Source organism: Ochotona curzoniae, unplaced genomic scaffold, assembly GCF_017591425.1.
Source record: "Ochotona curzoniae isolate NIBS_2020 unplaced genomic scaffold, NIBS_Ocur_1.0 contig_4612, whole genome shotgun sequence".
NCBI classification, from domain to species: domain Eukaryota; kingdom Metazoa; phylum Chordata; class Mammalia; order Lagomorpha; family Ochotonidae; genus Ochotona; species Ochotona curzoniae.
The window spans coordinates 7,426,919-7,444,748 of NW_024466343.1; the positions used below are offsets into that span (position 1 = coordinate 7,426,919).

Consider the following 17,830-nt stretch of genomic DNA (forward strand, 5'->3'; position numbering starts at 1 on the left):
TGTAATATGAACATTCTCACATTCTTTCACTCTGATTTAAAAATATTTAAGATCTCTCTGTTCCCCTAGGGTGTTTTTTAATCACAACATGTAAAGGTTTTCACAGGTGGCTCTAGCCAGTGACAAGTCTCCTCTAAGCAACATCTTCCTTATGTCCTGGCCTATTGCTGGCCATGTCCAATTACTGGCCTGCCCTAAGCAGGTCATATACCAACTCAAGACGCTCTTACTTTCCCCATGCTGTTACATTTGCTTGGTCCAAACACTAACTCTCTTGTTTACTTAAAAAAAAAAAAAACCCTGAATTTACTAATTTACTTAGAACTTCCCATCCACTGATTCACTCCCAAAATGCTGCAAAGGCCAAGGCTAGAACAAGCTAAAGCTGGTGCTGGCACTGGCAGGCAGGATCCCCATCTGGGCTCACGCGTGGCTGGTAGGGCCATGGCTGCTGCAGTACTACCTGTTGCATCGTAGAGTGTACATCAGCAGGAAGCTGGGATCAGGAGCAGCGCCACAACTCAAATCCAAATTCTCTGATTGACTTTAGAAACACTCAACTCAGCTTCTTTTTTTTATTATTATTTTTTTAATTTTTTATTATATTATTGACTATTTTTACATAGTTAGGGTAAAAAAGGTTCAAGGGCTATAGGAAGGGGGTAACTCTATTATTTACATATTGTTTCCTTCATGTATCTGAGGCAAAGAAGGATATTGAGGGAGAAGCCCCACCCAGTCTCCCACCCACCCCAGGTCCCAGATGTGGGGCATGCTCTAAGATACTTGCTCAAGTTGTTTGATAGTTCACCAGTTCTGAATTGCTGCCAATCTTGCCAGCCCAGCACAATGAGGTCCTTGAAGAATCCACTGATTGACATAGTCCATCATAGAGTCTCTGTTTGCCCTGTATTTTGCTGGCAACATATAGCTGAGGTGGTTGGTTGACCTGTTCCATCTTCTGTCTTTTCTTGGTTAGCATTCTGAGTCCAGAAGCTCGATTGGGCGGCTCTCCAAAGAAACTTTGTCTGAGATGTTCTCAGATCAGATTCTTGTATGTACTAGCAAGCACAGGGCCCAGCATAGTCCATCGCCCCAATCAGCTGGTGGTTGCAACTGCTGGGTTGGTTCTGTTTTCAGCCCCGACTTCCACTGGAAACCAATGGGTGTTGCACTCCAGCCTGGTTCTGCCCAGCACATACTGGGCCCTCGCATAAACCACTGGGAGATTCAGCCTAGGTGGAACAACCCACAAAAAACCCCACCAGACCCGCCCCCTAACCTGGTTTGCCAGTGTGCGTAGCAGACTAGTTCAGTCTGTCCCACATCCCATTTGGCTCTCATACATTTTGATGGGTATTGAAGCTTAGTTCCATCTAACCATCTCAACTATCCAGCCCTCATGAATGATGTTGGGCGTCTCCGTCTAGCCACCCAAGCCCCTGTCCTAGTTTTTGTGCCCTCCTGTGGGAGTGGTAACCCAAGAGGGAAGAGCCCACTATTTCCCTCCCAGGTTGGTCTCTCTCACTTCAGGATTATGCACTTTCCAGGTAGTTCTGTGGTTTAACTTGACAGAACTAGCCCCCAGTGCCAGCCTCTGCCAGCTGATGCTGTGGCTAAGCCTAAACAACCCTCACCCACTCTAATTCTAGATTGCACCAGTAGGAATAATCAGCCCAGCCTGGCTTTTCCCTGCTCTGGTCCACATGAGGCGCACAGGTGTTGTAGCCCTGCTTAGTCTGGTCTGCCCCCATCCCAGCTCATGCTCTCCAGTGGGAGTAGCTGTCCAGCAAAGGAATCATCCTTTATTCCCCTGCCAGCTCTGCCCCCTCCCTTCCTGGTTCTCCTGTGTGCTGGTTGGGCACTGCAGTCACATCCGGTACAGGCAACCTCACCTTGGCATTCCGTATTGTGCACTGGTTTTTGTTGCAACTGAACCTGGCTCAACCCACACTCTGTTCTGGTGCTCGGATTTGCTAGTGAATGACGTGAACTGATTCAGCCTGGTCTGCCCCCGACCCACACCAAATGTATGCCAGTGTGAAACTTTCCAGGGCCTATTCTGGTCTGTTCCTATCAAGCAAGAAGCATGATAGGAATCAACTCAGCTTCTTAACCACTGTACAGGAAGTCATCGGATTTGGGGAAGGGATGCTGGGGGGTAAATATATTGTTTCTTCCCATCTAGGTATATTGTTTTCACATTCTCAAACATAAAAACCATGTCATATGCCTCACTGTAAACACAATGTTTATCAAAAAGACTCAATAAATGTTTGTTGAGTGAATACATGAATATATGAATAAAATAAAATAAAAACAATTTAGAGGCTATTTTACATGGAATACACTTTAAGATCTACACTGAACAGGTGATGTACAGATGACACAATGCATACCTAATTCGATAGTAAAGTGCAGAAGCAAGAATAGAAAAATCTTTAAAAATTTGATATTTTGATAACTATTGTTATATAAAAACACATTAAAATTTAATAAAATATTTTCAAATTATTAGCTTTTTCTGAAATAGTAACTTAATTATAACTTTACATGTTGTTTCTGTTCATTTTCCACTGTCACTCTATTTCAAAACTCTGACCTTCAAATAATGGAAATCCTCTATATGTTTCACTCTGATCCTTCTTATCTCTGTTATTTCAGTGTCATTTTCTTGAATCTTCCTCATTTCTATTGTTTATATCTCTTACTGAATTTTTGGTAATATCTATCTCCTCTTGGACACCCTGTAATTTAGTTGTTGTTTCCAAATGATTTTTGATTTTTCTGTCAATTTCTTTCCCTGAGTCAGTCAGCTCTCATCCATCTTCCTGTTGTCTGCCCACTTAAACGGTACATTTTTTCATGTCTGACTCCTGGTGTCCTTTTTACAACGCAACTGTTTATATCATAGAGGTCATTTGTGTTCAAGTGTTGCATTTCAGTTGCCCTCTCTTCTATTTTTCTTTCCTTCTTTGTTTTCACAGTGCACGTTTGTGAATGCATATGTACAGTTTGCTGACAGCCTCGTTCTAGTCTCTGTCTCATAGCAGTTTTCTACAGGTGTCGGCTTCTGTTTCTGTTGAGGAATGCTTGTACTGGCTTTTTCAGAATTAGCTGTAGTAGATTATCTTGTGAATAGAGAGAAGGGAGGTATTTTAGCTTCTTAGGTTCCTCAGTTTAAGAGCACCCCCTTCTGTGGCTAGAATAAAATGTAGCTTTGACAGAACTTTTACCTTGGGTTGCCTTCTTTCCTTTCATCCCCAATACTGGAAGGGATTCCCAGTCCCACCCTGACCCATACAAGATACCTTCCATTATGCCAGAGAGTGTATTTGTGCGTTTGTTTTTAAGATCACTATCTATGGTCATCCTTACTTCCCTAAACCCAATGCCAAACATGACCTATAAGGAAATACACACACACAAGGGATTTTCAAAAAGTTTGTAAAAATGTATGCATATTATGAAAAAATATGTATAAGTTCAAATATTTTATAGCCAAATATACTTATCTTTTAATCCTATTTTCCCAAAAAATTTAAAAATTTTCAAATGTTTCAATCTTCTCTAGGACACTTCATTAAGACTCTTCATTAAGACAGTCTATTTAAACAATACAGGAATAATCTCTGCATAAGAAAGCTGTAATATTTCTTATTTACCTCACTATTTTTAAAAGTGTATGTAAAACATAATAATTAGAATTTTTATTCAATTAATGAATTTTAGATCCAATATAATATGCTTTTAAAATTCATGGCATAAATAAACCCTGTTGGCAAGTGATAAAGCCCCAAACTCTACACGATCAATCCCCCAACGCCTTTATTTCCTTTATCTTCATAGATTCTCAGCGTTCTAAAAATCTTTCTCCCCTGCACTATATAATCACTATCATTATAACACTGTAAAATTATTTGCTGTGCCCATACTGAGGTCATCTATGACTCAGAAGAAGTAAAGTTTTATTTTATAATGCTATATTGATACCAGATTATTGGTCTAAAAAATGGCATAACTTATTGCAGGGAAAAGGCCAAAGCTTTCCAAACACTGAACATAAATTCAACAAAGATCAGGAAAGTAGACATTGTGCTATGCTAGATACAAACTTGAAATTAAAAACATTGACAGAATTTTAAGACATATCAACTAAAATATTACAAAATTATTAGGAAGAAAATGCCTAAATATACCAAAAGCAGGAATTCAGTTCAACAGTTCATAGAGACTTAAACATGACAGATCAAAAGAGTTTCTTGAAGTATGTCATAGAAACAACAAATTACTATCTTTTTATTTTTTAATTTAATTTTTATTTTTGATGGTGTTTACATAATTGATCAGGGTGACCACTGTTTCCATCTGCCCCCCTTTTCCTCCTGTGTCTGGGAGAAGATGGGAATATACAAGAGAAGCTGCACTCAGCCTCCCTGCCACCCCAGTACCTGTGATTGGGGACTGGCCACCCAATATCCTTCCAGGGTCCCTGATGTGGGGCCTGCTCCAAAATTTCCACTTGAGTGGTTGTGATAGTGAAATGCTGTCGATCTCGCCAATCCAAGGATGAGGAAATTTTTCCAAGGTCAATCTGCTGACACCGTCCACTCCAGAGTCTCCATTTAACCAGATATTTGTTATCAATGCTTGGCTGATAACAATGCTTGAGCAAATTTGTTCTGCTCTCCTTTCTCTACTATGCAACCAGATGTTCTCTGCAAGCCCCAATGGACTGCCATGTTCTCCATGTGCATCTGGGCATGCTGTTCACTGCTGCATCCTAGCCCCTGAGGAGGCCCAGTTCTGACATGTGCACTCCACGGTCAGATCACAGGTTCTAAGATTCTCCCCATGCCTGGAGTTCTGAGTCCTGTAGTTCAGTTGGCAGGATCCCCAATGAAACCTCATGTAAGGCAATCCCAGACCCGATTCCTGTGTGTGCTTGCCAGTATTGGGTTCAGCTCAGGCTGTCACACATGTCAGCCTACACATACACTGGTAATCATAATTGCTGGGTCAGTTCTGCCTCCAACCCCATGTCTTACATAAACCAATGGATGCTGTGGCCAAGACCAACCCAACACATTTGGCCGGGTCCCAGCCCTGGTTCCTATGCTTGCTAGTATATGCAGCAGACAGGTTCAGTATGTCCCTCAACCCATTCAATCTCGTCTATATCAATGGGTGTTGAATCTAATTCACTCAACCCAACAGACCCCACTATCCAGCACACACTTATGAGGGTGAGTGCCACTGCCTGTCTAGCCAGACCTGCCCTCAGCCCTGGTTCTCATGCTCATCAATGGGAGCTGCAGCATATCAGGCAGGTGTCCACAGATTACCTAACAAGCCAGTTCCAATCCTAGATCTCACACTCTCCAGGTGGTTTAGCAGTCTAGTCTGTCAGGACTTGCCCCTCGTTGCAGCATTTGCCAGCTGATGCTGCGACAAAATCCAACCAACCTACACCTACTCTAATCTAGGCATGTGCCAGTGGATACAGTTGACTAGCCCAGCTTCACTCTCATCTTAATCTAGCTCACATCTAGATCAATGTAGCCCTATGTAGCCTGGTCAGCCCCTACTCCCAGTTCTCAGGCTCACCAGTGGGAGCAGTGTCCCAGCAGGGGAGCCTACACTTCCCCTCTACCACAAACCCTTCCCCCAGATCTCACATGTAGTGGTGGATGCTACAGCCCAATATGGCACAGCCCACCTCACCTTGGCATTTGCCAGCAGGTGCTGTAACCTGGCTTGATCCAGCCGACCCCTAGTTCCAGCTCTTGTTGGTGGGTGCCACCGCCCAGCCTAGACCAACCAGCTACCAGTCCTGGCCCTAATGTGAACTGGCTGGTTTTGCTGTCTGACCCAGCCTGTCCAGCATCCCATCCTGATTCTCAGATCTGCCAATGGATTTTTGTTTGTTTGTTTGTTTTTTAAAGATTTATTTATTTATTGGAAAGTTAGATATACAGAGAGGAGGAGAGACAGAGAGGAAGATCTTCCATTCGGTGATTCACTCCCCAAGTGACCACAGTGGCCAGTACTGCGCCGATCCGAAGCCAGGATCCAGGAACTTCTTCCAGGTATCCCACTGGAAGGGTACAGGGTCCCAAAGCTTTGGGCCGTCCTCCACTGCTTTCCCAGGCCACAAACAGGGAGCTGGATGGGAAGTGGAGCTGCCGGGATTAGAACCAGCACCCATATGGGATCCCAGCGCATTCAAGGCGAGGACTTCAGGCCCCTGCTGATGGATGTTATGAACTGGCCCGGCCTGGCCTGCCCCCAGACCTGAGCCATACATATGACGGTAGGCACTGTGTCTTGGCCTGGCCTGAAATACTCCCAGCCTTGGTTCTTGCACTCACCTGCAGGGACAGCATCCTGATAAATAAAGCAGTTCCTCAAGCTCCTCTATCTGGTTTCCTCCCAGTGGGAGATCTCACACCTCACCAGTGGGTCCTTGGCTCAGACTGATTTAGTCCACCTCCTGCCCTGACAGGAGCCTTGCCCAACTGGCTGACATCTATTCTGGTTCTTACTGTTGGTTGTCAGAGTCTAGCCACACCTGATTCACACGCAGATACAGCTCTTGTATGACTCAGTGGTGCCAAGAACTAGCCCAGCCTGTCCTATACCCACTCTGGCTCTCATGAGTACCAGTGAGTGGGTGCTGGAGTCTAGCCAAGTCTGGTGCACCCTATTCCCAGTCCACACTCAGTCCTCACCCAGTCCACACCCAAGCCAAGTGACATTGCAATCATGTCCATCCCAGAATGCCATCCACATTAACATTCTCATGCTCACCAGTGGGAACTGCAACCGAGCCAAGGCATCCACTCAGCTCCCCAAACAAGCTTGTTCCTAGCCACAGATTTTGCTTGTGCCAGTGGTTGCTCTGACCCAGCTTGGCATAGGCCATGGCCTGTCCTAGCCTTTGCCCTTGATGCTGCAGCCTGATCTGTCCCTGCCCATCCACAGCCCCAACTTTTGTTGAGGATACTATAGCCCAGCCTGTCTATTTTGCTCTCATTCCTGGTTCATGCAAAGCAGGTGTGATAACCTAGCCTGGCAAAACCTGCAGTCCAGCCTGGTTTCTGCACATCCCAGAGAGCTAAGGTTGGTCTAGCCTGGCCTGATCCCCACCCACTTCACCTCTCCACCCCCAGAACCAACCTCACACCCTGTCCGCCCAGACCAACACCCAGGCCTGAATCACATGCTTACCAGCGGGAGCTATGGCTCACCAGGGGAGTTTCCCAATTCTCCCCCCAAGTGCATTCCCAGACCCAGATCTCATACATGCCAGCAGGTGCTTGGTCCTTACCTAGTACAGTCTACAGCATCGGCCTTTGTGTGTGCTGGTGTCTGTTATGGCCCAGCCCACCCCACATCCTGTTCTTGGGTGTACTGGTGGGTGCTGCAGCTTGGACCAGCCCGACTTATTCCCAACCTCAGTATGCATGGGTGTCAGAGGGTTCCATGGTAATGCCAACCAAGCTCAGCTTGTCACCACTCCCTGCTCTTCTGCAAGCCAGCAGAAATTGCAGTTCCAAAGGGGTAGGCCCACATATCTGCCATAGAATCTGCCCCAGGATTTGGTTCTTTTGTCTGCTGGTTAGCACAATGACCCAGTCTAACAATTTCCATCCCTTTTCCAACTCTCACTGATCTAGCCCTGTCAGGCAGGCTTTAGTGTACACTGGTGAGTGGTGGTCAGTTGTGAAACATGCTAACTTGCCTAGCTAAGCTTTCCCTCATGGACTGGTACATCTATGTAATCCATAAAAGTCCTGTGGCTTCCCCCTCCAAACAGCTCAGCCTCAGCCCTCTCACTTACTTGGAAGTACAGTGGCTTTGTTGATGGGAGTGCCTCAGAAGTCATTCTTTGCCTACAACATACTCCCTCAGCGCTCTTCCCTCCCACACATCTCCTTACCCCCTCCCTGATCAATCCAAGGACCATGCACCTGGGGAGATCCCCAGGCTCACTCTCCCTTCCTTGATGGGAAGTCCCAGGTCTCCCCACACCGCAGCTGGCACCATCCTCTTGGTCCACCACAAGCCTGTACCCCCTTGCCTCCACAAGCACAGGGATGGGCCTCCTCACCCGTGGGCAGCTAGCCCACATGGTAGCTGCTTGCCATCCAATTTACTTTCCTATTAAAATTTTTAGAGAAATGATAGAATATTATCCATTCTTAAACTTACTAAATAATTTTCAAGTAGTCACACAATTGACAACAAGTGTTGTGTGCTAAGTTATAAAACTGGAACCCTATGACACATCCAAAAATTTAAAGAACTTAAGATAGAAAATAACTCATGTTTACTGATCAATAAATACAAATATAAAATTCTGTTACAAATCCAGAAAGCTTTCAAGAATCATGGAAGGTTATTTCTAGGAAGATAGGTTATACAGCATTGACAAAACAATTTAATGTATCACCTCCTTTCATATGAAGTTTCCCAAACACCCTGCATCACTATCCTTGATATCATCAAACTAAAGGGTTCTGAGAAAAGATATGAAAATGCAACTATAAGGATCACTCATTAGTCACTGAGACACACACTGTTACCTTCACATCTGGGAAAGTGAGCCCAATTAGGAAGGACCCTGTGAATGCCGTGATGGAATTCTGGTCCCTAAGATTCTGTTGGCTCTGGCTCCTACAGCTGTCCAGAATATTTCAGCTGATTAGGTCATGCATGGTAAATTTTTGACTTTGATAAATACCCACTGAGGGGGGATGCTACCTATTCAAATCCACCTTATAACAGTGGGCTTAGGTTTCTGCATGTCCACAAATCCTCCTCCCAACAACAGCATAAAGACATTGCTGCCCACTGCCTGGTTGGCTAAATCTGTTCTCAGGGTCCCACTCATTGTCCACGTGTGTTTCTCACCCTCACCCTCTTTTTTCTGATAATCTGTTTTCTTTTTTTTTTTTTTGCTGTTTTTTTAAAATTTTTAAAAAAGATTTATTTATTTATTGGAAAGTCAGACATACAGAGAGGAGGAGAGACAGAGAGGAAGATCTTCCGTCCAATGACTCACTCCCCAAGTGAACACAACGGCCGATGCTATGGGAATCAGAAGCCAGGTTCCAGGAAGTTCTTCTGGGTATACCACCCGGCTACAGGGTCTCAAGGCTTTGGGCCGTCCTCGACTGCTTTCCCAGGCCACAAGCAGGGAGCTGGATGGGAAGTGGAGCTGCTAGGATTAGAACTGGCGCCCATATGGGATCCCGGTGCATTCAAGGCGAGGACTTTAGCCGCTAGGCCACGCCGCTGGGCCCCTGATAATCTGTTTTCAATAAAACTCTACTACCTCAACCAATTATGTATTTACCTTGTGTGAGTATAAAGCCCCAAGGATATAGCTGATATCTTGGTTATAACCAAGACCACAAGGAACTTTGAGAGCCAGGGGAACAAAATAAGATGAAATAGAACAAAGGTTAACTAGTAAGGTTAACAACTAAGAGAACATACTGGTAGTTTGTAACATAATCTAAAAAAATGCACATACTAATTTTGAAAAAAGGAGAATATTTTTTAAGTAACTCAGTAAAGCATACATAATAAAGTCTTTGAAAGAAAAGCTCTACTTTTCACTTTAAAGGACTCTAAAAATAAACTGTTGTCTGTAAGCAGTATTAGATGGGCTTTCCAGTTTTGTTTCAAAAGACAGGCTTGAAGGCTTTACATATAAAGAAAAGAGCCAGGAAACACAAATTCACTTCTGGTTGCCTTAAAAGGCGTCAAGGATGCAACTCACTGAGCTATTTTTTGCTGCTTTCCAGGCACATTAACAGGAAGCTGGAATTGGAAGTAGCACCCAAACACAAGCTCAGGCACTCCAGTATGGAATGTGGGTACTTCAAGCTTTATTTTACTCTCTGCACCAAATGCCCATCCCACTATTTCATTCTGTCCTTTTTAAGTATTATCTTTGTTTCATTTCCAGTGATTTTTGTTTCATTTACATCTTTGCTTTTTGAGAAGGGACAAACAGAAACATCTTCTATCCCCGGGGTTACTCCTCAAAAGCTCACAACAAAGAGGACCAGGCTGGGCCAACATTAGGAGCCAGGGACTCACGCTCATCACCGGAAGTGGCACGACATGAGCCATTACATGTTGCTTCTCAGCATACCCATTAGCAGGAAGATGGCACTGTGAGTGGAGCTGCTATTTAAATGCATGAGATGAGGGTCTCCCCTGCAGCAACATATGCAAGAAATGATCTCTATATCCTTATCTTGAAGATGTCTTAGGGAAATAGCATGGTTTTTGTTGTTTTCAATTTGTAGGGTCAATTTGCTCTTTAGTACAATGTATTAAATGTAATAACTTACATAGCTGAATTTCTGAGGTTATCTTTTATCCTAACTCCCCTAAGTATAAAGTTATTCTTTTCTTCTAAATTAAACAAGCATTTTACTAATCCTTTTTGATCCTCTGTTAAATTGAAAGATATATTTTTGCCATTATCAGAGTAGCTGCCATGGACACTGTAACATTCAGTTTAGGATTAGTCTAATCATTCTGATCATTTCCATTTTTGCAATAATAGTACAGTATTTTAATTCCATCTATCTACCTATCTACCTACTATTGTCATAAACTTTAATTCTGTATTTCTAAACAGAATGCTTTCTAATTAATATCCAAGTATCTTAACTGAATTATTTACCTATTCTCCCTCTTCCTTTATTGCTAAATGTTGGTGTTTCAGAATCAAGCTTCTTCCTAGAAAAAAAATTCTATTTAATTTATATATATTTTTTATTTCATGTTTACTGGAACAAATTCTCTGTTATTTACGTTTTACATAAAAACATCTATATCTCACCTTCAGGAATCTGCTTGCTCTGTATGAAATAAAAATTTTCCCCTCTACAGTACTTTAAACACAATGAGATTACTTTATGATTTCCATTGTTTTTAGCAGGCTTCCAAGATTTTTCTCTATGACTTTCCCAAACTGACTATGATATGTCAAGTTGGGAATTTCTTTGCATTCTCTCTGCTTAGGGTAGTAGAGTTCCTGAACTCTACTACTCTACTGGTTTGATGCATGCCATTTAGAAAATGTTTATTCAGCATCTCTTTAAACATTACTTCATACCAGTTTGCAACCTGTCCTCTATTTTCAGATGCTATTTTTAATGTAGCATTTTCCTCAACCTAATTTTTCCCTTTTTAAAAACATATTCTTTCTAGTATGTCACCTACATTCTTTTCTATTAATTTGAATGTTTTCTAGTACATTCTCTTCAAGTTCACTCATTCTATCTTCTGATATGTCCAAGTCACTTTTAAGGCATAAAGTGAGTTTTAATTTTAGATATTTTAGTTTTCAATTCTAGATTTTTCATGTCATTATTTTAGCTACCATCACACTCCTTGGTAAAATTCTTATTCTTTTCATCATCTACATCAAGAATATTTTTTCTATTTTCTTAAACACACTAAACAATTTTTAAAATGTTGTTTATTACTCTAGCTTTTAGATAACTGCTCGGTCTGCTTCTATATTGTTTTTGTTTCTGTTCTTCCATTGGTATATAGCAATACATACTAGTAATTTTTGATGTGCATAGGACAGTACATGCTTTAGAAAGAAAAAAATGTTATTGGTAATACTATTACTTACTTGAGAAGGTTATTACTTACTTTCCTCTCTGGACAGTTAACAATGGTGATAAAATCACTTTTAGTTCATCCAGGGACTGAAGTGAATTTAGATGTCAATCACTCTAATTCTACTTTACCCTTATTATAATAATGAGGTCCTTCGGGACCAGCGCGGTGGCACAAGTGGTTAAGGTCCTCGCCTTGCATGCCCGGGATCCCATACGGGCGCCGGTTCTATCCTGGTGGCCCCGTTTCCCTTTAGCTCTCTGCCTGTGGCCCGGCAAAGCAGTCAAGGATGGTCCAAGGCTTTGGGACCCTGCACCCGCGTGGAGACCCGGAGGAGTCTCCTGGCTTCGGATCGCCATAGCATTGGCTGTTACGCTCACTTGGGGAGTGAATCATTAGATGGAAGATCTTCCTCTCTGTCTCTCCTCTCTGTGTATCTGCCTTTCCAATAAAAAAAAATAATAATAAAAATAAATCTTTTAAGAAAATAATGAGGTCCTTCAAAGTTTCTTCTTTTATTTTTAAAAGATTTATTTTATTTTTATTGGAAAGGCAGATTTACAGTGAGAAGGAGAGACAAAGGAAAAGGGCTTTCATTCACTAGTTCACCCCCTAAATGGCCACAATAGCTGGTGCTGAGTTGATCCAAAGCCAGGAGCTCGGAGCTTCTTCCAGGTCCCTCTCACAGGTGCAGGATCCTCCACTGCTTTCCCAGGACACAAGCAGGGAGCTGGATGGGAAGTGGACCGTTGGGACATGAACCAGCACCCTTATTGGATCCCAGCACATGGAAGGTGAGGATGAAACTGCAATCTGTTCCTCAAAGATCTCTAGCTTAAGACTTGCCTGTCACTGTGTACAGTTTCAGAACTTGAACCGCAGCCTCACTAAACTACCAAAAGTTATACTGGCTTCCCTGCCTCCACCTAACCTATAGCATAGAGACCTAAGAGTTTTTGTTTTTTTTTTCTATAAAAGAACATATAACTATTCTAGCCTTTCTGAAACAGTCTTTAACAAATCAACCCAGTCATCACAGTATGAAAACAGCCACAGAAAATATGTAAGGGAACATGATTGTTTCCAATAAAATATTATTTTAAAAAGAGGCAGCAGGTCAGACTTGGCCTATGTACCTTAGTCTGATGACCTCTGCTTCTGGTGTACACAGAATCAGCATGAATAATCACGAACAAAAGGTGGCTAAAAATTGTCAGCAAAGTCTCCGCTTGGTATCTTATTGGGAACTCACACCCTGAAGATTTTTGTCTCCTAGTACTCTAGGGCTAGTAAATTCAGCTCTGATTTCCAAAGTTTTTTTTTTTCCCTATCAGCTAATCTTTCTTTAGCTTCAGAATTCGACAACTATTTTGAAAAGGAAACCAGTTTTTGCTTGAAGTAAGCACCTTGAAAATGAAACTAGTTTTGTGATTGAATGACAATTTCAACACTCCTTCCTAAATTAATCCAGAATTACCAAAACATTTGCTAGCTTCTCTATTTGTCAGGTAAGGCCAGTGTCTGAATCAAACCTAGATGACCAAACTTGGGCTTGCTCACAGAATTTGTAAATTGGGATAGGCAGGTACAAATTTTCAATTAACTTCTGAGAAGTGCTCCAAAATCTGGGCTTTTTTATGTTGTCAGTCTTATTTCTACACTTCTCTTATATCCTTAAAAATATGGTGGTGCCCAACTTTCCTAATTGTTGCTAGGAGCAGCAAAATCCTGATGGAAATTATTTCATCTCATTGAAGCATAAACTGCTTCTAATTATTTTTTATAGTTAACATTTTGCCTATTATTCAATTGCAAATATTTTTAAACTTTCCAATGATTTTCATACCATTTTAAGAATTACAACCACCAGCTGATCGGGGCAATGGACTGTGCCAGGCCCTGTACTTGCTAGTACATACAAGAATCTGGTCTGAGAACACCTCAGACAAAGTTTCTTTAGAGAGCCGCCCAATCGAGCTTCTGGACTCAGAACCCTAACAATCAAAACAGAGGACAGAACAAGTCAATCAACCACCTCAGCTATATCTTGGCAATGAAACAGAGACTATATGATGGACTATGTCAATCAGTGGATTCTTCAACGACCTTATCATGCTTGGAGTGCTGAGAGTGGCAGCAATTCAGAACTGGTGAACTATCAAACCACTTGAGCAAGTATCTTAGAGCATGCCCCACATCAGGGACCTGGGGTGGGTGGGAGACTGGGTGGGGCGTCTCCCCTAAAATCCCATTTTACATCATATATATTAAGGAAACAATACGGAACTAATTGTCTTGCCCATCTTTCTGTAGTGCTTGAACCTTTTTTACTCTAATTATGTCAAGATTGTCAATAAATAAATAAACTAAAAAAAAAAAAAAGAATTAATCAAACAATACTTCAAAAGTTCCAAACACATGGGCTTTAAAAACTCATTTTTCAGGCCTAGCACTGTGCCTTAGCAGCTAAAGTCCTCACCCTGAACGTGCCAGGATCCCATATGGCGCCAGTTCTAATCCCGGCTGTTCAACTTCCCATCCAGCTCCCTGCCTGTGGCCTGGGAAAGCAGTCGAGGATGGCCCAAAGCCTTGGGACCCTGCACCCACATGGGAGACCCGGAAGAGGCTCCTGGATCCTGGCTTTGGATCGGCACAGCACCGGCCGTTGTGGTCACTTGGGGAGTGAATTACCGAATGGAAGATCTTCCTTCCTCTCTGTTTCTCCTCCTCTCTGTATATCTGGCTTTGTAATAAAAACAAATAAATCTTAAAAAAAAAAAAAAACCTCATTTTTTCTATTTATTATATCAATTAATTTTTGGATAGAAACTATGTTCCTTAAAGTTCCAACACAATATAGTTTTCTAACTTGGTTTTTAGCATTACTGTGAGCTGAAATTTACAAATATTACTTTTTGTATTGAGAAGAACATTCATTATTTATCCTCCAACTGCTGAATCTACCAGATTAAAGTTAATGATTATATAACTCATAGATACATTTTTAAAACTTTGTGGGGATCTGCTATCACTTTCTGATAATGCATTAGTAAAATATTCCATTCAAACAAGAAACTTATCAACCTCATTTTTCAGTTGGTAAATTTTTGTTTTAAATGTTTTGTGGCTATATCAGTAGACAATTAAAAGTTTATAGGCTGTCCGGGTGTGGTAGCAAAACAGGCTAATCCTCTACCTGCAGCGACGGCATCCCATATGAGCACCGATTTGTATTCTGGCTGCTCCATTTCTGATCCTACTCTCTGCATATGATATGCAAAAACAATGGAGGATGGCCCAAGACTTTGGGCCTAAAGATCCACAGAGGAGACCCGAAAGAAGCTCTTGGTTAATGATTGGCTCAGCTCCTACTATTACACTGCTTTGGATATGGTGAACTTCCTTCAAAATCCAAAAGTATAAACCATTATTTCTTCTAATAATGCCTTTGGTTATTCTGTATCCCACCATCTCGCCTCCCTGGAGTATTATTTTGATGCAGCCAATAGTTTCTAACATTACCTTTACATTTCACACCCTGTCTTTTGTCGTTTCTATCTCCTTATCTATCTTTCACATTATCTCTTCAGATTTATCTTTCACTTTTCTTACTTTTCCCTTTAACTATGCCTAATTTTATAAATGCTACTCCTTCTTAAGTCTATCCATATCTTTTGTGATTTGATTGTGTAACTCCTTCCAACAATGCTACAGTCTTATTTCTACAGTAGTTGAATTTGGAATGGCACTGTAACTCCCTCTGCACAACAGGATATAAAAAAATTAACAGAGACCCAGTTCTACATGGAGGCATCAAAACGTCTTGAAAACCTTTGGAATCCCTGACTATGCCATGTGAACTTGTCCAAGCTAAGCTCCTGGGGATACAGGAGCTGAACAGCCATGGGAGCGGAAAAGAAATCAGAAGCTCCAGAAATGAGAGACGATGCAGCCAAGATCACAAGCCACAAAAGACAACAAATTCTGATAAACCTCAACATGAATGAGAAGAGCTCGGCACCTGAACATACCTTAAACTGCTGTCCCTCAGCACATAAGCTAAACACACAGCTGTTGTTTAATGATGTTAGGTTTTGGAATGGCATGTTAAGTGTCAGTAGCTAGATAATACATTACAGCTTTATTTTCACTACTTTGGTTTTCAAATATGGAAGCTCTATTATCACCTTTTTCAAATATGTTATCATTTGTTCTTACAACTTGTGTATTTCATTTCTTCCTATTATTTAAAAAATAATTTATATGGTTATTTCCAATTTTATATCTGTAAATCAAATATATAATATCTTTGTAGGTCTAATTCTGTTTCATCTTCTATGCTGTGTTGGGCACAACTAACAAGATAATCTCTTGGTATTCAAAGCCTGTTTTCTTTGAGCATAGCCAAGACTGTAGGTGATAGGGTTCCTTCTTCTGATTATAACTTGCCATATAACAATTTGAGGAATTTTGCAAATCTAATTGGGTCCCTAAATCATTCACACTGAGTTAATCAAGAGATAAGCATGGTTGGGCTAGAGCTAATCAAGTAGACTTAAAAAGGAACGGCATCCTTCCTAAACCCAGAAAGGTCAGAGTAAGAAAGATTCTACTGCAGCCTTTGAAGAAGAAACTCTATGGGAGGGCACATGGAGCAACGAATTTAGGCAACCTGTGGATGCTAGGAATGATTCTTGGTCAACACTTTGACAGAAAAGGGGAATTTCAGCTCAAAGTGGAAGGAATTAACTTTTACCAACAATGGGTTAGACTGGACAAGGACTCAGGCTTCACCATCTGCTGACATTCTGATTTCAGCTAGTGAGACTCCGGCTCTGGACAAAAGACCCACCCGGCCCATATGCAGACTCGTGACCTACACATACTGTGAGGTAATAAGCAGCTAGCATTTATACTATTCAGTTTGTGGCACTCTCATACTCCTCAGTTTAAAAAAATTAATAGTCTCATGGAGGTTTATATTCTTAAACTGCTTTCAGTTTAAGATCATGTTTGTATTTTGACGAATTTTAATACTTTAGGGCCCTTAGCAGCCTCAGTTGAGGGTGATTCCTCCAAAGAGAATTTCAATTCCCTGCTATCTTGTTTTGGATTGCTGTCAATCTGGTATCAATGCAGCAGAGTTTTTCACCTAAAATTCTTGGGCAAGAAGGAGATTATACCCCTAAACCAAGTGTTAGTAATGACTATACTTACATATCCTCCTAGAAGCCCCTCCTCCACAGCCCTGATCAGAAGACAAGCACATCAGAGGTATCCCCATACGTTCTTCCACTAAAGATTGTTAGATTTTTCTAGTCTGCTCTTTGATTAAGGGTAAAATCTTGGAAGTTACTATTTTAATGCAATTCTTTAGCCCTAGTATTCACAAATGAATTCACTGTCTCTTGTCCTGACTCTCACACAAATCTGTTTTAATCAAAAACTCCAGGTTTTTATATCAGTAATTATCATTTAGACAGCTCTGTCTTCAGTGTTCACATACCTTTGGGGTCCTAGCTACTTACATATTTTTCCTCGAGGGTTCTCGCTGAAGCTCAGTAAAGCAGAGCACACTACGGAGAGCAATTGTTTTGTAATGGACTCTTGTAAATATTTTCTGCTCACAAATATATAAGGCAACAGCAGGGTTAACACACAGATATGTTCAGACAGGTTTTGTTCAACATGCAGTTGGACACATCACCACAGTTTGGGCAAAGAAGGAAATTATACTCCTCAATGACTGGAGAGAGTTAAATCTGGAGCAGAACTCTACCACACTGCTAAGTCCCTTTTTATAGTAAACCTTAACTAGCATTACAAAAGGAAACAAGGAGGCTGCACTTGAGCTGCCAACTGCTCAGGGAAGCTGTACATCTGGAATTGGAGCTGCTACCATCCAGAAACAATTTAGAAAGTTAAAGCCAGATTGGCCCTTTCCACTCGATAAGGGAGTGCCACCAGTTCTAGTTCAATTTGGAAAAAGCCAACAATACCATTCATCAATGTCATTTGTCTACACTTCTACTTCCTTGGTAGCTCAGTTATGTATTTAAAAGGTGTTTCCGTAACGTATACAGCATCTGGGTATTTTATAACAGATCTGGAAATCCAGTCAGCTTTAACTCCGAAAGTGAAATCAACTGATTATTCTTTAGTATTAACTTCA

General features: G+C 41.5%; 1 protein-coding gene across 3 annotated transcripts in view; it reads right to left on the minus strand.

Moving 5' to 3' along the window:
- PIGK (phosphatidylinositol glycan anchor biosynthesis class K) overlaps positions 1–17,830 on the minus strand; it is a 102,768-nt gene that overhangs the window by 23,082 nt on the left and 61,856 nt on the right. The gene's annotated exons all lie outside the window — the stretch shown is intronic.